Source organism: Balaenoptera physalus, assembly GCF_965194825.1.
Source record: "Balaenoptera physalus genome assembly, chromosome: 20".
NCBI classification, from domain to species: domain Eukaryota; kingdom Metazoa; phylum Chordata; class Mammalia; order Artiodactyla; family Balaenopteridae; genus Balaenoptera; species Balaenoptera physalus.
Genome location: NC_138901.1, coordinates 10,513,946 through 10,537,076, shown reverse-complemented (window position 1 = coordinate 10,537,076; position 23,131 = coordinate 10,513,946). Strand labels below are relative to the sequence as shown.

The window sequence follows — 23,131 nt, the reverse complement described above, 5'->3', positions numbered from 1 at the left end:
GAAGCAGGGAGGAGAGAGGAGGGAAGGAGGCAGAGGAGCTATTTTGGAAAAGGATGAGCTTCCTGGAGGAGGAGGTGGAAGGAGGAAGATCTGGAACAATAGGCAGCTCGCCTCTCCTCCTGCCCCCACGTCTCCTTCGAGCCCTGGCACTGCTGGGCTGGTTCGGGGCAGCCAGGCTGCTTCCGACAGAACTGTAGGCTCCCATCCCTGGAGATGGACTGAGGGTCATGAGGTCCGTCCCTGCCCATTAGCACAGGAGAAAACCAAGCCCTAAAGATGCTAATGGTAGGTCCCCATCATCCAGGCAGCCAGGCTGGGCCAGGCACCCAGGCCCTCTGTCCTCCCACCTTGGATTGTCCTCCTCAACAGGGGAGGCTACTTTCCTGTTTCTCAGGAACTGGCCAAGTGGGTCAGGGGCCCTGTGGCTGTGGAGCCATGCTTGGTGAACAGTCTCCGGGAGTTAGTGTCTCATTTTCAATGTTCATTTTTATCTTGGTGGAAATCTGTCCTGGACATCCCGGGGGGCTGGCTGTTTTGAAGATGCATATAGGGGGCACTGGGTGGAGGCCCTGGTCCAAGGATCTGGGGGCTCAGAGTCAGTTATTGCCACTGCTGGGGACAAAACAAGAGACCCAGCTCGGCAGAGGGGGTGCTCCCCTGGATGGGCCAAGGGACCAGGTCTGCTGGGCAGGGGTGGAAGACCTGTGACCCCAGCGTTGCCACACCTCACAAATATGTGAAAAGTGCCGCCTGCCCAGCCCACCTCCCAGCTTCACGTGGAGGTTCAATGCTGGATCAAGACAGAAATGTAGTTTTAGTTAGGATGTAGATGGGGCTGAGTGGGGAGGGGAAGGAAGAGTGAGAGTTATGGCTGAGTTTCAAGACTGGGAACACTGGCTCTTAGGAGAAATAGGGACATCAACAGGACATGTGGGCTGAACTGTCCCCCAGATTCACTTGTTGAAGCCCTAACCCCCAACACCTCAGGATGGGCCTGTATTTGGGGGCAGGGCCTTTAGAGAGGGCAGTCAGGTTAAGCTGAGGTCATGTGGGTGGGTCCTAATCCAACATGACTGGGGTCCTTATGAGAAGAGGAGGTTAGGACACAGACACACAGAGGGATGATCATGTGAGGACACAGGGAGAAGGCATCTGTCCTCAGGCCCAGGAGGCACCACCCTGCCAACACCCTGATCTTGGCCTCCTGGCCTCCAGTGTCTGTTGTTTAGGCTGCCAGCCTGTGCTGCTTTGTTTTGGTGGCCCGGGGACACTAACACAGGGCAGGAGTGCAATGTAGGTAGCCCTCCCCACAATGGGCACCTTCTCCAGAGTCAGCTGGAGCTGGAGGGAGGCATCTCCTGTCCTGCTATTGCCTTGGTCAGACAGAGGGCCTTGGAGCTGTGAGTCTGGCTGGTGGTGGTGGCTGGCACTGCCTTTGTTGCTGGGGACGTGATCAGGTATATTCATACAGGACTGTTTGTATGGGAGCCCATAGATAATGCAGCGCTCCGAGGTCTCTGGGTGCTGTAAGAGACATTCCCTCAAGAGAGAGGGACAGCCTGGACCAGGTGATGGCCAATGCCTGCCTGCTCTGAAGCTCATCTGATTTCATATCAATCCCCCTGGAGTGGATTGAATAATGTCCCCCCAAATTCATGCCCACCCAGAACCTCAGAATGGGACCTTATTTGGAAATAGGGTCTTTGCAGATGCAATTAGTTAAGATGAGGTCGTGCTGGATTAGGGTGGGCCCTCAATCCAATGACTGGGGTCCTTATAAGGAAGGGAAGAGGACACAGAGACAAGGCCACGTGGAGACAGAGGCAGAGACTGGAGTGATGCTGCCACAAGCCGAGGATGCCAAGGACCATTGGCAGTGACCAGAAGCCAGGAGGGAGGCCTGGCATGGTTTCTCCCTGGAGCTTTCGAGGCAGCAGGCTGACACCTTGCTTTCCAACTTCTGACCTTCAGGACTGTGAGAGAATACATTTCCGTTGTTTAAAGCCCCTGTTTTTGTGTGATGGGAGCCCCAGAAAGCTAACACACCCTTTCGCCTTCGCCCTGGGCAGTCTCTGTGCAGCATCGTAAAAGGGAAGAAGCTCTCTTGGCTTCACCCTTGTTTTAAAGATCTTCAAGTCAAAATGAAAATTCTCGTTATTTTTCATGATGCCGCATCCCCTGCCTTTTCCTTTTAAAAGTATTTTATGCACATGGCCAACGTTGTAACATGCACAGAGATTTTATCGTGATTATGGTCTGAATGGAACTGTAACAAGAAAGCATGCTCTTCCATCTCGGCCTTGGGAGCACAAAGCCAAGAAGGGCGGCGCCTGGGTGATCCCAGCTCTGCTTCCTCCCTGCTCCTCCACGGGCTCTGGCCATGCATCCATCTTTCCTTTCTCCTCCTCCTCTGTCTTCAGCCTCTGAACCTGCTTAATTCACCTCTGGCTGAAGGTGATGAAGACTGCTGGATGGGAAAATCAGTTAAGATTCAGGCATTTTGCCTACACAGTTCTAAACACCTGTATTTTGGGGAACATGGGGAAACCAGGTAGATTTTCCAGGCTGCATCCAGATGCCTCTCATCCTGCGGACACCCTCGGCCTCTTCTCTGTCCTCCGGAAAATGCATTTGTCCAGGCAGATGGGCACGTCTTCAGTTCAGGCAGCCTGTGCCTTCCCTCTGTTCATGACCTTGCTCAGATTCGGCTGAGCACATCTACACAACAGGGACAAGAGTGCTACTTCTGTGGAACAAGCTTAGCACAGACCTTCCCACAGGATCGCCTGGGGTTGCCTAGCAATCTGACAGCACTCTGCCTCAGCAGACACACGCCTCGGATGGATTTTTCCTATTTTTAATTTGTTTTCTGGGTGGGTATTATTGTGCAATCGCAGGCAGAGCTCTAAGACATGGCGTGGGTCCCACTCAAAACAAGGAGATCTGAGAAGATGGGGAAGGACACACCTGCCCCTGAGTGGACCATGGCAACTGTTCTGGGAGGCTCTTGGCTCTGGCTGTCGCCCCTGGTTATGAAAGTTGGACAGTGCCTGGGAACCCTCTGCTGGCTCCCCTCATGCATTTCCCAGGCCTTCTCAGCTCTCCCAAAGCAACTGGGTTACCAAGCAGCCCAATGACTGAAATGTGTGCAATGTGGGCAAGGGACCCTGAGCTGCCTGGATCTCCCTCTGACATTTCCCAGCCACGTGGGAGGAGAGATGGGATGATCTGCAAGTGGCTCACCCTCCTTTGGAGAAGATAAATGTCAGAACTGAAAGCAACTGGGTACTGATATAGAGCTGCATGCTCTTAAATAAAATATCAAGTCTGGAAGTGTGTGTGTGACATTGCAGATGCACCCACCTGCTCCCCTGCATGTGAAATAAGAGGCAGCATGGCAGGGATTGGGGCAGCGCTGCTGGCAGAGTTGGAGGTTGGGTTCAAGGTCCGGAGTTGCTGCCCACGTGCTGGGAGGCCCCGGCAGGGCACCTGGACACGCTGGCCTCAGTTTTCTCATCTTTCTGGAGTTGCTTCCAGCTCTGAAATGTTGGGATGACGTCTGCGATGGTGAAACCAGGGGAGGGGGTGAGATCATCGAGGAAAATAATGTGAAGGGACTGGCAATGGAGTCTCGGGGGAAAGCTGGCATTTAGGGAGAAGCAGGGGAACCAAATGGAGATGTGGAGGGAGCTGCCTCAGGAGGGAAGAGCAGAGAGAGTGCTGTTATAGAGGATAAGGGAGAAGGTTCTAGAAAGGGAGTGGAGAGCGTGTTACCTGCCTTGAAAGATCCAGTGCATGGAGGAGGGCACACAGACTAGTTGGTCACCAGGGACCCCGGCAGGGCTATTTCCAGGGGGTGTTGGAGAGGAGGTAGGGACCACTTGTGATAAAGGGAAGGAGATGGGAGGAGAGCAGCTCTAGGGTCTGTTCTTAAAGGATGGGTAAGGACTGACCATGCTTTTAGGCTGGTGGGCTAGAACCCCCCAGAGCAGGGAAGGTGGAAGAGGAGGAAGCCCAAGGGGGCTGGATGGGGGTAGAGGGAGGATCTGAAAGGAAAGGGAGCAGGAAGAGGAGATGAACACGGTTGGAAGGTGAGAGTGAAGAAAGCTGCTCAAATCTGAGCCCTCCCTTCTCGGCGAAGAAGACAGTGCTGTCTGTCTGTCTGCCAGCAATCGGGGTCCGGAGGACCAGGAGTGGGCAAAGTTTGGGACTGTTACTCAGGTATGAGGGAAGACTGGGAAGCCGGCCCAGTCGCTGCGGTGCCTCTCCACTAGCTGTGAGTAGAGGTGTGGGCCTGAGCCGGCCAGCCTCCACAATGTCACTTGTTAATTAATCAGGTTGGTGCCTCTGACCTCTGAGGTTTCATTGTGACCTATATTTCACAAGATCCAGAGAGATACAACCCCTGGAGCCCTATGGAGTATAAGCTTTTTCATGGCTGCCCTGCATTTTGTGTGCAAGAATGTTGATGTGTTGTTTGAATAATAGGTTCCCTCAGGCCCTGTGGGGCTGTCCCTATGGGGAAGTCACTGAGATAGGGAGCACTTCTCCACAGTGTCCTAGCACGGCCTGGACTGTGGCCAAAGGGGAAAGCCCAAATACCAACAATGGTGGTGAGGAAATGAAAAAATTTATATATTTATATGTAACATAAATATTGAGGTGTGTCTGTGTGTCTGTGTGTAGAAAGAGACAGAGAGAGAAAGATCCATTCTTAGCAAGGAGGTTATGACTGCATTAAGTAACCTTCTAATTTACTCTGTTGGATTAAAAGACCAAACAAGGACGCCCAGCAGTGGGTGTAAAGTACACTCTCCAGCAGTCCACCAGCTGGTCATGAAAGACTGACAAGGACAAAGAAGTCCCCTTAGATTGTGTTTTCCTCAAACATTTTATTGTTTTATCATCATCTACTTATGTGCAAGGTGATTAATATAGAGAACTAGCCATGGTATCCTTTCTGTTTGTGGCTACTTTGGGCTGCTACTCGTAGATGGAGGAGCCTGGGAGAAGAGAAGAGGAATAGTCTTGGGGTCACAGACTGGCCTCAGCTGCCTGAGAGTTTACTAGAGTCCTTTTTAGGGAGTCAGTGTACCCACTGGCCCTGAAAGGACCATGGCATCTGTTCTAAGAGGCTCTTGGCAAGGCCATGGACACTTCCTGGGGAACTGAGGGCCATCCCCAGCTGGAATGTCTGGCAGGTTGGTGGGGGTGGGGGAATAGACCTATCTGAATTGTCTGTTTCTTAGCTCACTATGGCCATCCTCCTGTTTCTAAGAAAACAAAATAGGACACTTCTGATGGGGAAAATGAGTGTCTTCAGCTTATACAGGTGCCAGTGCATGCAGAGGAGAGCTGGAACTCCATCCGGACCTGGCCCAAGCAGGCCAAGTACAGATAAGAACCTGGCAGGTGCATCTGGCATTAAAAGGGCAGTACAATGTCAGAAGGTATATTAGTGATGACAACCCTCAGCAGGTCTGTGTGCTGGGCAGTTGGACGTGTCGCCACCCTGCTCTAATCTGGACAGCTACCCTCCTGTGATCTCCCTTCTCTCCCATCCTGTGGAATTCCCCTCCTCTCTCCCTCTCTTACTGGATCCACTGTTGCATCTATCCCTTATCATCCTCTTTCAGGCTTTACTCCCTTGTTTTGTTGGAGCACATCCTCTAGTAGTTTCCTGAGAAATGGTGCATGGGTGGTAAATTTGTTTGAGACCTTGCACATGCAAACATTTTTATTTTAATCTCACATTAGATTGTTCATTTGGCTAAGTAATGGATTCTAGGCCAGAAAATATTTTCCTTCGGCACTTTGAGGGCACTGCTCCATTATCTATTAGCTTCTGCTGTTGTTGAGACTTCTGAAGCATAGTCTTATTCCTGCTCTTTTCTGTGGAACCTGGAAGCTTGTGGAAACTTTTCTTTCTCTTCAGTGTTTTGCTGTTCATGATAATATGCCTTGGTGTGGGTCAATTTCCCACTGTGCTGAGAACTTGAAAACTCATTTCTGGGAAAATTTTTTAAATTAAATAACTCTTTCTCTTAGACAGGGTGGAATGGAAGGGAGGGTTCCTTTTGTACAGGTGCTGGGCCCCATGAACTGATCATCTAATTCTTTCATCCTTTCTTATTTTTCTCCTCTTTGTCTTTTTGCTTTGCATTCTGGGACATCCCCTCCCTTCTATCTTCCAACCTGTCAGTTGAAGGTTTTTGTTTCCGTTCTCACATGTTTAATTTTCCAGCCCTTTTTTGTTCTCTAGATGTTCTCCTTAAAATAGCATCCTGCTCTTGGTTCATAGATGCAATATCTTATCTGCTGTCTTTTAGGATTTTTTTTTAAATAAATTTATCTATTTTATTTATTTTATTTTTGGCTGTGTTGGGTCTTCACTGCTGTGCACGGGCTTTCTCTAGGTGCGGTGAGTGGGGGCTGCTCTTCGTTGTGGTGTGCAGGCTTCTCATTGCGGTGGCTTCTCTTGTTGCGGAGCATGGGCTCTAGGCGCGAGGGCTTCAGTAGTTGTGGCTTGTGGGTTCTAGAGCGCAGGCTCAGTAGTTGTGGTGCACGGGCTTAGTTGCTCCGCGGCATGTGGGATCTTCCCAGACCAGGGCTCGAACCCGTGTCCCCTGCATTGGCAGGCGGATTCTTAACCACTGAGTCACCAGGGAAGCCCTGTCTTTTAGGATATTAAATGGCTATTTCTCCTCCCTGCCTAATGTCTGTTTCCTCAAAGATGCCCGCCCCCTAGGTCCCCACCTGGGTGGCTCTTTCTCTCAAAGGCTTTCCTCAGGTGCCTGGTAATCCTGGGTCATCTACTCACATTTAGGGGAGGGAACTGCAGAGCTGACTGGAAGGTCTGAGGATTGGGTGGGCTCATCCACTGGGGCTTCTCTCTAGGGAGATTGGCTCAGTGGTCTGCTGGGAAACAGCAAAATTAAATCTTTAGGTTTCTCCTAAAATCTACAGGAATAGAAAGAGACTTTTCTAGCCTCTTGCCTGGAGGATGTTGGTGCTCTGGGGGCTGAGGGGGGCTCTGAGCCTTCAGAGTGCAGGATGCCCCTCTGTCACTGTGCAGGAAGTCCCCCAGGCCACAGAGCCCCTGCTACACCCTCCTCAAGGAACACCCTTCCACAGTGGGCAGCCATCCAGGATCTGCAGGCTTCTTAAACAGATCATTGCTGCTCCTAGCTGCCTTTCTTGCCTCACAGTTACCTGTCCCACAGCTCTAAGCCTTTGGAGGTTCTGTTCCTCAGCTTTCCCCACGGCAGGGTTAGGACTCAGCTCCGCAAGGCCAAGCACCACTTGCCCATTTGCCTTCCTGCTTCCCACATTTTGTTCATGGTTGTCTCTTCTCTGTTCTCCAGCTCCTTGGGGGTTTGTATCCTAAAAAAAAAAAATCTCTTTCAGTAGTTTTAGTGGGGTTTTCAGGGGGAGTAAAATTAGCTATGTGTGTTCAGTTGTCATTTTAGGCTCCGAGCTAAATCTCCTTTTGCTTCTATGCTAATCATTATTGCAAAGGACTGTTCCTGGTTCCTTCTTCATGGTCTCACTTTTTTTTTTTTTTAAATGAAGTTTCCAAATCAGAGGTTTGTAAAATTCTTTTCAATGATATCCCAAGATAGAACCCCCCCTGGCTGATCCTAGTATGAGGACATACAGATTGGTCCTGACCCCCTTTTCTGGCCAGATCCCCATTCCACGGCAGCTGGTGCTGGAAGGGCAAATTCCATGGGGCTTGTAATGAGGCTAGCCTTGCCAGGGCCTGTCCCTGACAGGGATTCTGATGTGCAGGTCCTGTGGCTGATCCTGCCACAGATGCCAACTTCAATTCACAGGCTCAGGTGTCTGAGCAGACCTACTATATGCTGAGTGCTGGCTGGGTCTGGTGGAGCTTGGGAACAAGGTTTGGTGCTGTCTTCAGAGAGCTCTCCTGGAAGCAAAAGACCTGCCTATAGGGATGATGAGGAGTGGGTGGGCCCAGCCACGAGTTGGAGGCCTGGACCATCTGACAGCAGAGGACGGAGAGAGCCAATTAGGTCTTTTGAGCAGGGACGTGCCATTTCAAATACGGGGGCTGGGAAAGTTCAGTCAACCAAGCAGCTGCCTTGCTGGTAGACAAGGCATTTATCCAGTGTTTAGCTGTAGGGCCAAGAAGCTAACTCGAAATTGTATAGCATGACTCCCAGTGACCAAGAAAGATCAATGACCCAGACAGGCCAAAGGGCCAGAAATTAAAAGCGTTAAGCTCGTAAGTGGACAGTAGCCACTTGTCGTGGATACTGTCTGTCCTCGCTCTGCAGGGAAGGCAGCCAGCAGTGCAGAGCTCCAGGCACGTAGGAACTGAGTTTACGTCCCTCCCTTCACTGTCTCTGAATCCTCCAGGCCCCTAACAAACCCCAGATTCCATGACATGCTTTTTGCCTCACACAGAAAAGCAGGACAGTCAGGTACAAGGAGGAATCTGCTCCAGAAGCAGCATCCAGAAGTAAAAGCAACCTGGCACAGGTTTTCATTTGCCTTTAGGTTGAGAATGTCTTTGAGGGTGCAGCTCACTTCCATCCCTGCTCTTACCCTCCTCAGTGGTGCTCCAGGCACTGGATCCGCCTGTCGTTTGCATAGAAACAGGAGCAAGGCCCTGCCCAATCCTGTGGTTCTGTTTGGGACAGTCAAGGCCCTCCTGCCTGCCTCTGGTGTGACCTCACAGCTCTCCATGGGTATCATCCCGCCAGCCCAGATGGTCCCTACTCCACTGGCCCTTAGCCTCCACTTTCCTTCTGCTCCCCCTCGCTCTCTATCCCAAGGATAGAGACCGTCCCAGACCCTACATCAGGGTCCCTTCCCCTAGGGTTGGGCAGCTGGGAGTGGGGACAGGGAATGCCTGCTTTTCTGATTTTAGGCAAATCCTTAGCTGACCTCCTACAATGACAGCCTCTCTTCCCCAGCCAAGGTGGAAATGTTTGAATTGGTTTGGTTGGTCAATCTGGACAAACACCCCAGTGGTGACTCTGTGTGGCTGGTCACTCACTCTCGGATTCCCGGGAAGGCAAGACACCGAATTTCAAGCCCCAGTAAGGGGTGGGGTGTGTGTGTGGGAGGGGCAAACTGGAAGAGGAGGTCAGGCAGTGCAGATCGGCGGCAGAGGTTGGGGGGCATTCACCCCCGCTGCCCGAGCCCCATTTATGGGGATCCGCAGTGTTGTCCTTTCTGGGCCAGGGCCAGGGCCAGGGTGGAAGGAGAGTAAGGGTCCTGATTGGGGCTGCCCGGCCTCAGGATCGCCGGAGGGAGGGAGGGGAGACGGGGACCGGGACCGGAGGGCGGCGCTCGCGGGAAACCGGGCAGCTCTGGGGTCCTCCGCGCCTCGCCCACCTCTCTCGTGCAGGCTCTCCGGGCCCGCGCGTTTAGGGCCGCAAGGGTGCATCCGGCCTGCGCTGTCTCCTCCGCGGCCCTCCCCGCCCCGCCGCCCTTCCCGGTCGAGCGGCTGCCCGAGCCCCCTCCCTCGCCGCGCGCTGCCGCGCTCCGCCCGGGCAGCCGCCGCCGCCGCCGCCGCCGCCGCCGCCGCGTGCTCCTGCTGTCGCCTCTCTCCAGCCGAGCGAGCCAGAGGAGCCGGGGAGAGGGAGAGAGAAAGGGGGAGGAGAGAGGCGGGGGGGAGAGAGAGAGAGAGGGAGAGAGAGAGAGAGAGAGAAAGAGGGGGAGAGAGAGAGAGAGAGAGAAAGAGGGAGAGAGAGAGAGAGAGAGAGAGGAGGGAGGCAGGGAGAGGGAGAGAGAGAGAGAGAGAGAGAGAGAGGAGGCGGCGAGGGAAGAGCGAGTGAGGAGCTAGCTGCGGGGCTGCTCCGGAGCCGGCGGAGCCTCCTCGGACAGCGGCCCCGGCCCCGGCCCCGGCCCCCAGCCGCTCGCTTGGTCAGAGGAGACGCGATCGCAGCCGCCGCCTGAGCCCGGCTCCGTGCGCTCCTCGCCGCCGGCTCGCCGGTGCCCGCGCGGCCCCGGGACGCCGCTGCCAGCTCGGCGGCCGGGATGCAGCCGGGGCATGGCCGCCGGGCCCCTGTCACCTGCCGCGGGGAGCGCTGAGCCCGTGAGTAGCCGGGTCCTCGCCGCCAGCGCTTCGCCCTGCGGCGGTCATTACCTTCGTGTTGAGCGGGGTGGGGGTGGGCAAGTCCCAGGGAGGGGCGCACAGGACCCCGTAGGGGGAGGCGGGGCTGGCGCGGGCGCGGGGTTGCAGAGCGCGGCCAGGGACCGACCCGAGGGCGCGCGGGGAGGGGTGGCGCCCTCGGGGTCGGGGCTCTCCGTGTCCCTCTTGGGCTCGGGTCGGGGCACGTGGTCCAGCCTACGGCCGGAGGGGCGGTTTTGTGAATGGGAAGGCCCCGGGGTCGGCTCCATGGAGACGCCGGGGAGTCCCGCGCACTGCGTGGCGGCGGCGGCGGCGGTGGTGGTGGCGGTGGTGGTGGCGGCGGCGGCACAATGCCCGGCGCGGGGAACTCCCTGGCGGGGGGAGGCCGAGCGCGAGGAGATCCCGGCCCCGCGGGGTGCGTCCGTGTACGCGGCTGGAGCTCGCGCGGGTGGGAGTGGGGGGACGGTCAGCGATCTCCACGGGATGCATGCGCTTCTCACCAGGCACCCAGTCCCCGGGAGCCCTGCCTGGGTCCTCGAGGAGAAGGGTTCACTAGAGGAGTTGATGACCCAGAGGAGTTTTGGGGAGGAAGGGTCTCCCACGGTCTTCTAGAGAGGCCCCGGGCCCGCAGCGCCGCGCTGTGCGCGAGTGTAAAGCGGCAGGGGTCGAGCCGCGCGCAGGGCCCAACAGGGGGCGGGCTGAGGGCGCTCCCCGCAGAGTCTTGGGAGCTGCATTAGGGAGGCTCGGGCGTGAACCCAGGCTGCTTCTCCGAGCCTCGGCCGCCCCCAGGGGCCGGCGCAGCGTGGCTGGGGAAGCTGGCTCCAAGGCGGCTGGGCACACCCGGCCCAAACTTTCTGCCCCGGAGGCCCCAGAGGCCCCGGAGGCGGCGAGACTCGCCGGAGGGCGTCCGGGGGTCGCCCCCTCGGGAGGGCTGTCTCTCGAGGATCCTAGGGGTGGCACGAGGCCGTAGGTCGCAGCCTCCCTCGGCGCGGAGCCTCCCCCGGCGTGCATCCCCGCAGTGCCGGGTCTGCCGGGGGCCCTCACACAGTACGCGCGGGGACGAGGATGCGGCCCCGGGCGTGGAGGGACAATGGGACCCCATCCCGTTCCAGAGCGGCCCCAGGATGCGGGGTCTTACGTGGGGCAGGAGGGATGTTCCTTGGAGTCCAGGACTGCAGCCCCGCCAGCGGCGCGGGGTCCAGGGGGGTGAGGAGAAACTCCTTCCTGACGGAGCTCTCCAGCTTTGGGGAGGGACTAGATTTATTTTTCAATGGTCACTTTAAAAAGGACACCGCGGTTCTGCTCATGCTGATGCACGAGACATCCCGTGGTGGAGGAAAAGGACAGGGACGGAGGGACCCAGCCCTCCACCCCAGCTGGAGGTGAAGTCGCTTTTCCCGCGCGCCCGGCGGCTAATTTCCGGCTGAAACACCCGCTCGGCGCTGGGACGCCCTGGGCGCACACCCGGAAGCCCAGGGCACTTAGCACCGAGCAGGTACGAGGCTAATAGAGTGGGGTCGCCCGTATGAGGTCTTTCAGGCAGAAACCGGCTTTGGTTTTACTGGTCTGCAAATAATAAAAGTATAAACACTGCGGCAGAACCTGTTCATGAAGTGTGCATCGCGGAATTGGGCGGATGTCTTAATTAGGCTGCGTTGTTAACGGGGATATTACACCAATTAAAACCAGACCCTCCAGGTGAGCGAAAATTGTGAAGGGAGAGAGGGAGAAAAGTTGCAGTGAAAGCGCCGCCTGATGAAAGCGGCATGCGGGCAGATGTGGGCCTCCCTCAGGCCGCAAGAGCGCTGGCACCGGGGGGTTTGGGGGGCGGCAGAAGGGGGAGGCCGGGCGCCTTCTGAGAACCAGCCGGACGGGCCCCCTCAGTCCCTGCCTCCACCTTCGGTCTCAGAGCTCCCCTCTGCGCTGAGGATGGAGGTTGCCACCCTCGTCCCTCCCCCGAGATTGGAGGCCTCCCTGCATGGGCATGGGGCTCGGGGCTCGCTGGCACACTCCTGGAAGCAACGTTTAACCCCTCATTTCCCCACTGGGAGCTTCTGAGAGGGTAGAGCAGACTCCTGGAGAGTGAGGTGGGAAACTCTGAGGGGTTAGGGAGCAGAGACAGAGTTGAGTGGTGGAACACTGGGCCTGGTGAGACAGCTGCCAGCGAAGGGGAGGGTTTGCCAGGGGCATGTGGGCTGTTTGTGTTGGAGCTGCTGGGGTTTTCTGGCACAAGTTGCCTATTTCCAACAGCAATCCCCTCCTCCATTAAAAGAGGACTTGAATGATTGCTCTGATTCCCCCCTCCAGGGGCCTGAGCTTTAGAGAGACCTGTGTCCACGCTTGGGCCTCGGGTAGCCTCAGGTCACCTGGAGAAGCTGGAGTCCAGGAAAGTCCCTGCAGGCCAGGCTCTGACTATGCTGGGCCTTCACTGCAAATGCCTCTGGTCCAGTGCCCTGGGATAGGAGTTGCAGCTGATCTGGGTGTATTCATGGCCCTTCCGCAGGGACCAGAGGCTGGGCTGGAGGGAAGGCTGCGCCCTGGGAGGCCCCCTGCCACAGGGGGTGCAGCTGGCGGCAGCACCAAGGACAGGGCCAGGGCGCGCAGCCTGCCGAGGCCCACTCTCGCCTTTGACATTGTCCTGGGGCCGCTGGGAGCGCTGCTGTGGCTCACCTCACCCTGCTGGGGGGAAGGGTTAGCCCGAGGCCAGCAAAGAGGCAGATTTAAGAAGGAGGCAGGTGGGAGGACTCCTGGGTACTATTCCAGAGTGGACCTTCTGTTATGTTCCTGCCACTTACTAAACTTTGAGCATTACCAATGGCTCAAAGAAATAGCATCAGAGAAATGGAGAGAAATTATGGAGTTCTTTAGTATTGGGGAATGAACTAGGCATGGTATTGGCCATGGAAAATGCCATCCCTGGTTCTGGATCCTTGCCAGCCTGGTCCAGCTTGGGTGCTGCCTCTACCCTACAGTCTTCTTTACAGTACCCCCCCACCCCCATTCAACCGTGGTCTGAGACCCCTTTGTTCTGTGGTGTGTAGAAGTTGGAGGCACCTTGCTTCTAAGGGCAGAGATGCTGGTTGATTTATCCCTACCTCCTCCTGTACACGCAGTGTTATTTGATGCATGCTTGTGGAATTAGGAGTGAAGGAATGTACAAGTGAAGGGAGCTCCTATCCCACCCAAAAGTGTCAGAGTGGTGGTGTGTTTGTGGGGGGCAGTATAAGGGGCCTGGAGGAGTCACGCAGGGGGAAACATCTCAGTGAGCATGGAGCAACAGTGAACATGAAACTGAAATGTTGTTTTTCAGCGGTTGTAGTGTGGGGTTTACCTCCTCCAGCCCATCCGTGTGCCTGCAATTTTTGGTTGGTTGTCTCTCTGTGTTTATTTATTTCCACACTCCTGCTTGATAGTTTGTTATAAAGACAAATGGAACCTGACTCGCAGCTGACATTTGGTGAGGAATTTTTTGTTTTTAAACAAGTGAAGGGGAAAAACCATCCTGAAACTTCCTCCCTTGAACAGAGATGCTATGCTCCAATGTGGGCACCTGTCTTTCCCTAAATCCCCACCTGCAGCAGGTCTTTTCTTCTGCACGAGATACTGGCTTTATAAACACATCCCATTTGCACCTGCATCTTTTTGATTAGCTGCAATATCTCCCCACATTCTTTTATAAAGCAGCACGTTATTTTCACAGGTTCGTGAAACATTCAGACAGCCTAAACATCTTATCTTTTGCTGCCTCTCTGAAGTAGGTTTCTCTCTGAGCCATCACTGTCTCCTTTTTATTTATAACATTCTGGTTCCATCTCTCTCACTGTCCGTCTGTGTGTGTGTCTCTCTCCTCCCCTTTCATGTCTTTTTTTTTTCTCCCTATACTTTCTGAGTGGTGTGGGCACTTGGTATGTGACTTTCTCTTTGAATTACGTATGAGAGTTGAGGACAGCTCTCATCTACTAGTTGGATGGGTAGTAATTGAGTACACAGTGAGGTCTTCTTTTTGTGGAGGATTGCAGACAGAAAAATGAGTATCCTTGCTTAAAGAAATACCTTGTGGCAGACTGGTTTGGTTTATAAAATGCATGTTTTTAAGTGCAATGCACTTAGTAAATTAGTTTGCTGTCGCAGTTTCTCCAACACATGAGCTGACACCAAAACATGCCTTAGAAGGTGACTTGAGATAATAAAGAGCGTAAAAATCTGTTACTTCATTTGAAAGTGTTTCCTTTAGTAGCTCGGGGAAAGCTCACAGTATATGAATTGCATTTTGGAAAGTGTTGCCAGAGTCCAGGTGAAGCAGAACTGAATGCTCTGGCTCAGGAGCCAGGGGAGCCACGTGAGGGCTGGCCAGCCAGCAGGGCCCTCAGGGCCTGGGAAAGGACTGCCAATTTCATTTTAAATTCTGGGGCCTAAAGATACCCTCACTGTGTGACAGGGACCTCTCCTTTGGATCTAGTCTCTACCCGTTCTGTGTAGCTCAGGGCTGGTTCCTACTAATTCCACCCGGGAAGTGGGTTGTAACTCGTTGGCATCAGTTTGTGTTGGATGGGGTGGGGTCTTCAGAGTCTGTGGTTTCCTCTGAGGACCTAGAACAAAGCAGTCCTAGTTGCAAGTTTTTTGGAAGGCTTAATTTGTTTAAAGTCAGAGTGAATTTCCAGCAGAAAAAAGAAGGAGGGAGAGTATACATATTTTGAGCAGAATTTTACCATGGATTGCTTTGGTTAATGGCTGTCCCCAGAGATTTCTCCCAAGATTCTAGAAGAACAGAGGCATGGGTGAAGAACTGCCCTGTATCTCGCCATGCCAGCTCCCTCTCAGACCTACTCTTGGTCATCAACTCTGTGTGCCAGGTCTCAGCTGATGCTCAGGGAAGTGGGCCAACCCTTCTGGTCTCTCATAGCCCTGGGCTGTGGCTGGAAACCAGGAGGAGAGGCAGGTGGTCATGTATGTCTCTTTTGGCCCTTCAAGAAAACAGTCCTACTTGCAGGTGAGGAAACTGCCTGGGGACAGACACTTGCTACCAGCTGGACCCTGCACAGTTTCATCAAGTTCCTTTTGGAGGGCCAGGTGAAATTGTAACACGTGTTTTTTGTATGGAAGAGAAGAGACTCCCATGTGCTTCTATTTCTCCAAGGCATCTTGTCTTATGTCAAAAAAAAAAATCTCCCTCCGCCAAATCAAACAAGCAAAAAAGTAACCCAAGCCCACCAAAAAGATCCTCTCTCACAGGGCTGCCGTTACAGTTGCGCAGGCATGCACTGCAGAAACCTAGGGACCATTCAGAGCTCTATCTGTGAATAGGTAGAACGCTGCAGCTCTGCTCATCAGTGTCTCCTTGTCTGTGACACCAAATGAAACTGAGGGATGGTGATGGCAGGAAAGGTGGCCTTCCAGAGTCTGGGTACTTCCTCTGTACCCTTGAAATTTGTGTCTTTGGGCACCAGGCTGGGCATCACATCTCAGGGTGGTTTTCTTTTAGGCAAGGATAATGAGAACACAGAGAAGCACATTGTTCTCAGCAATGAAGACTTTTTATGTAAAAATGGGAAGCTCTGTTGAAGCCAAAGAACATAAAGTTTACTTGTATTAAAAAGGTGGATATAACCTGGAGAAAGATTTAAAGAGGCACAAACACCTAGGCACATTTAGAAATAATTTCTCACTAAACTTTGATAGTTCAAAATCCTTCCTGAATCTAAATGAGAGGTTTCTCTAGAGGATTAAAAAGAAAATAGTTCCTAATTTTTCTGGAACTTCTAAGGATTGGGTGCAGGGCAATGCCCCAGGGTCTGTACATAAGAGCCTCTGGGCCCCCTGAAATCGAAGCTCCTGCTGGTGACTTCTCCCCCGTGCCCACACCTCTTTCTTTTGGCAATAGCAAGCAGGGCTTTTTAACCTTCTGTTTTCAGCAAGAGGTGTTAAGATGAATTTTTAATACTTCAGTGAGATCACCGCACACACCATGGTTTCCCTATGTTTCCCATCATCTTGAGATCCTAGAAGAAAAAGGAAAATCAGAATGATGCTTCAAGCTGGGTCTGCACACAGTTTCCTATTGGGCTCCACCCTTTCCTGACTTGCCCTCCCATCCTCTCTTCTCCGTGGAGGTCTAGTCTGAATCTTCACTCAGTTAGTTTCCTTGTTAACGGGTGCTGGCTTCCCTGAGATTGTACATCGTGGCCGTTCCTCCTGTCAGCTGATTCTTGTAAGATCCACCCTTCACCCCTGGGACACACACATTTAGATGCACATTTAAATGGAATGTAACTTCTGGACAAAACTGTGAGCTGATTACCTTACTTGAGACCCCAAGCCCATTAGGGGAGCAGGGAGCAGTTCTGGCACATGCCTGTGATACAGAGGGAGTCTGTGTGCAGGGGACGTGAGGTGTGAGGCCAGGCTCTGACTTCCTGAGTGGTGGGGCTGACTGCAACATGCAGTGGGAGAGGGCACATGCAGATTTCCCAACCCTGTGACCTGCGGGCAAGCTCTTGAACCCTAGTTTACTCAGCTGCGAAGAGGGGCGATAAACACATGTAAAGGAGCTGGCGCATAGTAGGCACACAACAGCTGGTGGTGAGCGTGAACCTTCCTCGGTGCCATCTGCCCGTTGGAGGAACGAGCATCTCGTCAGAGTTAAGGAAATGGATTCTGTACTGTTTACTGTGGCCACAAGGAGATGATGCTGTTTTAAAATGGTTCCAGATAAAGTCGCAGGTGCCAAGATGGAAACAAGTCTTAGCATTTCTGTATAGATGAGGAGATCCTTACTTGCTCGGGGGCCTAGGAGGGCCCCCAGGAGGAACCTGGAAGCTCATGTTCTCAGGAACACCATGGCCAGGCAGAAGGATGTGAGTGAGGTCCTGTCTGTGGGGCTGTGGACCCAGGGGTCGCCCTGTCCAGCACATCTGGAGAGTGGAGGGGCTTCTGCCTGCTCGTGGTGTGCCCCATTGATGGACCATCACCCCCTCCCCATGCCTCCACTCCCGGCGGAATGTCAAAGGACACAGAAGGATGGGGGAGTGCTGGGCGCTGTGCTTTTGCAGGAGTGGCTTTGGATTCTAAGAGGTGGGGGCCCTAGGTCAGTGCCAGCTGGATTTTCCATGAGGAGGAGGAAGAGAAGAATCATGACCTCCCCTCTCCTCCCAGACTCCTCTGAACCTGTAGATCGCCACCATGGCACTTTCAGACCGAGTGATTCTATCCCACGCCTGCCTTCAGCACGGAGATGTTTTTGGTTCTCAGGGCTCAATGTGTGACAAACCGAAACCCAGTTTTACAAAACCCATTAGAAATAAACATAAAGTGTGCATGCCTTTCTGGAATATTGACTCTCCCTCATTGAAGGGACCACTGTGATGCCATTAGGCACAGCTGGGGCCCCCGCTGCAGGGACAGGCGAAGTGGAACTAGGGCCCAAGGGCCTTCTTACCCAGGCTCCTCACAGATCGGGGGTGGGGGCCGTGATTCACCAACTTCCCCGCTGTGTCCCCCAGGCTGCTCGTAATGGGACTGATAGTGCCTGCTGCCTACCTCTTAGGGGTGCTATCCATGGGTACATTAGTCAAGTATTTTGAAATGTTCGCAGAAAAGAGAAGTGCTGGAGGAATTTAAGATGAGAATTATTGTTTTCAGTGGTGTAATATTATAATCAACACTCTCAGACAGCCAAGGCTGTATTGAGTATTATCATACCAGAAGTCTTTTTGATGTTGTCAGCTGTGAACCTTTAACTGATGACCAAAGGGAGGGATAGAGAAGCCAGAGGATAACCTTTGTTTGATGGGAGACCCCATTGCCCTTATCCTAACCTCAAAAGCCCTGGGATTGGTGTCTGGGACAACTTTACAACAGGACAAAAGGCAGCTTACCAGCATGTCCTTTTTTTTTTTCTCATAGACAAATCTCTCCTAGGACAGTTGAGAAGAATGCACACAGAATCTGCATTCTTTTGACTCTTCCAACACCCCTTGGCCATGACTGGGCTCTCTCCCCAAGGTTACCTTTGTGTTGGAAAATAAGTGTCCAGCTGTATCCATGCATTGACAGTATTGCGGTGATTAGCACTTGCAGTCCTGACTTGTCTGTGCTTAAGCTTGTAAAATGAATGGTGCATGGGTGCTTCCCCCCGTGTAGATGGAAATCCCATTTCAGAAGTCGAACTGTCTGGACAGAACAGATGGGCAAAACCAAAACCAGGTCATCGATATCAGTGCTGACATGTTAAAATGCAGCTCGCAGCCCTGCCCCTCCCCACACGGACGTTACTCTTTCCTTGTCAGAAGTCACCACGGAGACTGACTTAGGGAGAGCTAATCCATCTGCCCTCCTTCCTGTCATGGACACAATAATATGTTTTGCTCAGATCCTAAGAAGAGAACTCACAAGACCAGACTTGGAAAACTTCCGCCCCCAAGGATAATTTTTCAGAAAGTAACGAACGCTGGAAAATGAGGGCTATAAAGGAAGTCTTTAGGTAATAATCATAACTATAATGTTCACCACTTAGAAATGCATTAATATAGACTAAAATTACAGAAAATATTAAGCCTTTTGGAGGGGAAAGGAGGCCTGCTTTGGAGCCTGAGGCTGACTTTCTATGTGCCTGTGGCCTACCCCCCACCATCTCTTACAGAGAGGTCCCTGTGCCCCCAGCCGGGACCAGTCACACACAATGAGGGTTGGATGGAGGATAGTATTTCCTCCCCAGTGGGTTCCTTTCAGGGCTGTGCTGTTTTCCAGCAAAGCAAGGGAATGCTGAGACTCCCCTGGGGTCTGGGCCACTTCATAAGAGTCAGGCTGCTTGAGAGCTGGGCCCTTTGAGGCAGGTGTGTAGACACTGGCCCGGGAGGGTGTAGTCCAGGGCACACTGCACCTACCGCCGCCTCCCCTTTAAGCTGCAGTGAGGACTCCTCTGCAGTGCCCCGGGTTAGGAGCAGGCAGAGCACATGGCCATGCACCATCCCTCTATCCCCCTCCCGGACCCCACCAGCCCCTTTCTCCTGCTCCTGCTCCCGCTTTCCCACTCCCCTCTTCCACCTTCAAAGCCAGCAGACTGCTCCAGTGGGAGGCAAGCGAGGGGCTGGCAACGGCAGGTCAAGCAGCACTGAGCTCAGAGCAGCTGGGAGGAAAGATTTACGGTTCCTCCCTGCCCTGCTGGATGGACAATTAAAGCCTTGCATGGCTGGAGGAGAGCGTGTCGTTAAGAGGCAGGACGGTCAGAATAAATCAGTCACCTCCACTTAGATGGCCGAGCTAGGCTGCTTCCTGGGGCCTTTAGGGCGGGAGCCCCTTGGGTGTGGGTGTGAAGGCTCCAGAATGGACTGTTGAAGGATCTGACATACTCTGAGCTGCATCTGAGTCCAGGGCTGAAGACCCCAGGGTCTCCTCACAGATGGGGGATGTGCTGTAGGGTCTTCTGCGGAAGTTCTGAATAACACATCTGTGCTTTATCTCCTTAGCACCTGGCAGGCGAGAGAGCCACAAACTGGAATGTTTGTGGGTCAGAATAGTGGACCCTAACCTGCTAATAGAGTGTGCGTGCACATGGATATGTATGCGTGTGTGTGCACACGTGTGCGTGTAGGCATGCGTGTGCATGATGTACGTGTGCATGCACATATGTGTTGTGCGTGCTCACCTCCTGGACACGCGCAGGCTCCACTTGTGTCTCTAAACCCACACAACCCTCTGCCAGGCTGCCTGGGGCGGGCGTCTGAGTAACAGCCAAGCCCGGCCATCGTCCCTCTTCATTTGTTCTGCATCTGACTTCAGTGCCTTGGAGACTCTGGCAGTTTCCTCAAGGAAACTTTGTCTTTGTGGAAATGAGATGCCAAGCACTCCCCAGCCCTCCTACTGGCTAATTGATGATGTGATCCCGTGTGGGAGCCTTGTCATTCTTGGAAACGCTCTTTATTTCCTGCGTTTCCCCACCTCCTTCCCCACCCCCTCCCACCTCCCCACTGTGGTCTGCTTTCCCTGATGGCTGTGGAGCCACTCCACGTGAGCTGCAGGCTGCGGCGTTAGGGGTATTCAGCCAGCCAGCACGCCAGGCCTTTCATTAACTCGGATACTACAATTATGTGCGCTGAAAGGCTGAAAGGGCCATTTAGGATTTTTCTGCTTTAAAAGAAAATATTCCTTTTTTCACAGCCATCTGCCCAGCCCTTTGGCGCCACAGCTGTGACACGGAACGGTGCGTGGCCTTCAAGCGCTCCTCGACACTCCTGACTCTGACCCTAATAGATGCGTTGGCACAGTGGGCAGCAGGGTGGGCGGGGCCCCACCATTGTGACAATCGGGGCAGCGGGCCTGGAGGAGTGTGCTTCCTGCCGCGGTGACTTAACTGCTGGCACAGCCAGAGCCACTGAACCAATGGCTATGTGCGTGGCGTGCGTGCCCCGTCGACACGTGAGCACGTCCCTCAGCACTGAGAGCCTGTTCCTGCTGCCTTCACGGAAAAGGGTCAGTGTCAGGGGTGCGGCTCCCATTGGCCTCCATGGAGACCACCTGGGCATTTCTGAGTTTAGGCGGGATGTTGTTTTGTGGGGGAATGTAGTTTACACGAATCATGCTGGCTCTTTGTGCATGCATGTGTGTGAGTGTGTGCGCAGCTCTGCATGTGGAGATTAGGATCTTGTAGGGGATCGCCTGACCCTCTCCCCAAATTGGGAGATGTGTGAGTGGTGCCGTGGGACTTGGTTGTGGTCCCCAGGGGTCTGGATTGACAGTCTCGGGACTCCTGAAGAGGGGGAGGCATGGAGACACGTGTGGGAGGTGCACTGACTCAAGGTCACCCCACGCAGAACAGCCACCCAAGGACAGAACCTGGATATGTGACAGTGGTGCTTGGACGAGATGCGCCGCCCCATTTGAAGGTAATTAGAAGTCTGCAGGCAGCCGCTACCTTGGATGCTGTACCCGAAAAACTCATAAAAGTGTTATTCAGGGACCTTGTTATCTTAGAAAAGAAGGAAAGAACCCAAGCACCAAATAACAACCAGCAACTCACAAACTTATTTTTTTAAACTTCCCTGAAGTTGCCATGGTTACCCGCATGCGTGGTTCCTGGCTCTTTTGCTCTAAGTGGAGTGGCTCGGAGCAGGCGTTAAACCCTTGGTGCAGGGCCTCCACGGTGTGTCCGCCCATCTGAGGAACCTGTGTGTGCTCTGGCATGGAGGGAAAGAGCTACTGCTGAGATTTTGCAGGACCATAGGATATAATATTCTGATGTAGCACTTCTCAGATACTGGAGACAGAATTTGTCTCCCACGCTAAAATAATTATAGCCGGGAGAACAGAGAAGACATCATTCCAGGTCCTTAACAGTGAGGGGTGTGTGTGTGTGTGTGTGTGTGTGTGTGTGTGTGGTGTGTGTGTGCGCGCACGCGTGCACATGCCTTATTCCCTGGCTGCTTCAAGGAGCACTTGCCTTTACCTGGCTATACGTGTAAGGACAACCACAACCCGCAGAGTCCCTACACCTGTCGGCTGCAGAGCATGTGCCCAGGCCATGCTATGGAATATGAATTTCTGCGGGGGGCTTTGGGGGAGAAAGAAGCCAGGCCAAGATTCCTTCTGGCCAGACTTCTTTCTACTCAGAGAGCGGAGCCCTCAGAACGGGTAGAGGCGCATTCTGCTATCTGCCGGGCTCCGAAGGGACCCCCAGGGTACCCATGGTCCAAGCTCAGCCTTCGTTGCTGAAACATCAGCTAAAAAGAGAGACCAGGCTGTGGGCCAACTGCCTTGTCACCACCTGCCTTGGGGTCTGACTACTTTTCTAGCATGGGTGTCTGGCTATTTTTGTGTTGGGGGCCCTGAGGCCCCAGTGACTTGTGGGGTATCTGCTCCCTGCTTATTGCAGGGTGAAGCTGTTCTCTTTCCCCAGAAAGGCAGGAGCCAACTTGGGCCATGTGGGGGCACTCAGCATGTGACGGTGGAGGCAGGGACTGACTCTGGGCAGTAAATTCCAGTTTTTTGGGACAGTAGTGACAGGTGAAGGCCTTGGTGCTGGACCGTGTGGCCAAGGATGGGCAGTGGGGACCCCAGAGGGCCCATTTTTGGCCAGAGCTCTGTTTCCTTCCCTTGAGCCCCGCCGAGAGCAGAAAACCCTCTGCACCTCCATAGGAGGCCTATCTCTCCCCTTCTCCCACAGCTGGTCCTCGCTCATTCCCCAACTGGAGCCAATTCCCCAACTTCATGCCAGTCTCACTTTTCCATGTATGGGGTGTGATCTCAGGCTCTGGCATTGTGTTTCTGACCAATTCATGAACCCCTGGTATAAGGGCAGGTGTTTTCTTGAGGAACGAGGAGCCCTGGTGTCTCCTCATGACGTCCTCCTGTATGTGGAGTGGGCAGTGGGATGCCGAGGCTGGGGGTGACCTGCATTTCTCCTAGAGAATCTTGGGAGTAGTTGGCCAGTGGGTAGATGGTGAAGACAAATGGGGAGGTTCTAGATCCTTCCACAAACCTGGGGCAGAGCTGCACGTGTGGCCGTATCTAAGGCGGGTGGGCATTTGGAACTTACTTGCACACCTCACACAAAGGACATGAGAAGCCATCCTTGGAGGACCCTCCTCATGGCTTCCTCTGGACCTGACAGCACCCTGTCTTTTGCAGCACTTTCTGGGAGCGGTAATTAGCACTCCTAAGGAAGAATGAAAAATGATAGATAGATCCTGCTAGGTGTTTGCACACCCGTCTCCTGTATCAGAGTGTAAAGGCTTTGAAAGCAGGGACCCTGTTTTCCCCCAGCGCATGTAGGCTGCTCCTCTACTCACAGTATGTTTTCAGTCACTGTTTGCGGGGGTTCTGACAGCTGGCTGGGGTGGGGTGGACGTGGGCCTTGTGTCTTGTTAGCCCTCCATCCTGGCTGGGTCGGCTTTGAGGGGCCTGGTGAGTTTCCGTGCCTTAGTTCTTTCTGTCGCTCGAATCCCTGCTGAGTCCTGGTGGTGGGAGGGTTTGCAGGAGGCCTGGCCTTCCTCCCAGGTGTGTTATGGGCACACTCTGTGTCCAGGGGCCTGG

At 53.8% G+C, this 23,131-nt stretch overlaps 1 protein-coding gene across 13 annotated transcripts in view; it reads left to right on the top strand.

The window, feature by feature from the left end:
- Positions 1-3,768: 3,768 nt before the first annotated feature.
- The window catches only part of RBFOX3 (RNA binding fox-1 homolog 3), a 454,119-nt gene continuing 434,756 nt past the window's right edge, over positions 3,769-23,131 (top strand). For 3 of the 13 annotated variants that reach the window (XM_082443030.1, XM_082443015.1, XM_082443026.1), the window contains exon 1: positions 9,757-10,069. The gene's annotated coding sequence lies outside the window, so the exon portion shown is untranslated. Of the gene's footprint in view, positions 9,069-9,755; positions 10,070-23,131 lie in introns of those variants that run through there. The other 10 variants (XM_082443031.1, XM_082443017.1, XM_082443021.1 and 7 more) reach the window with 6 other exon arrangements.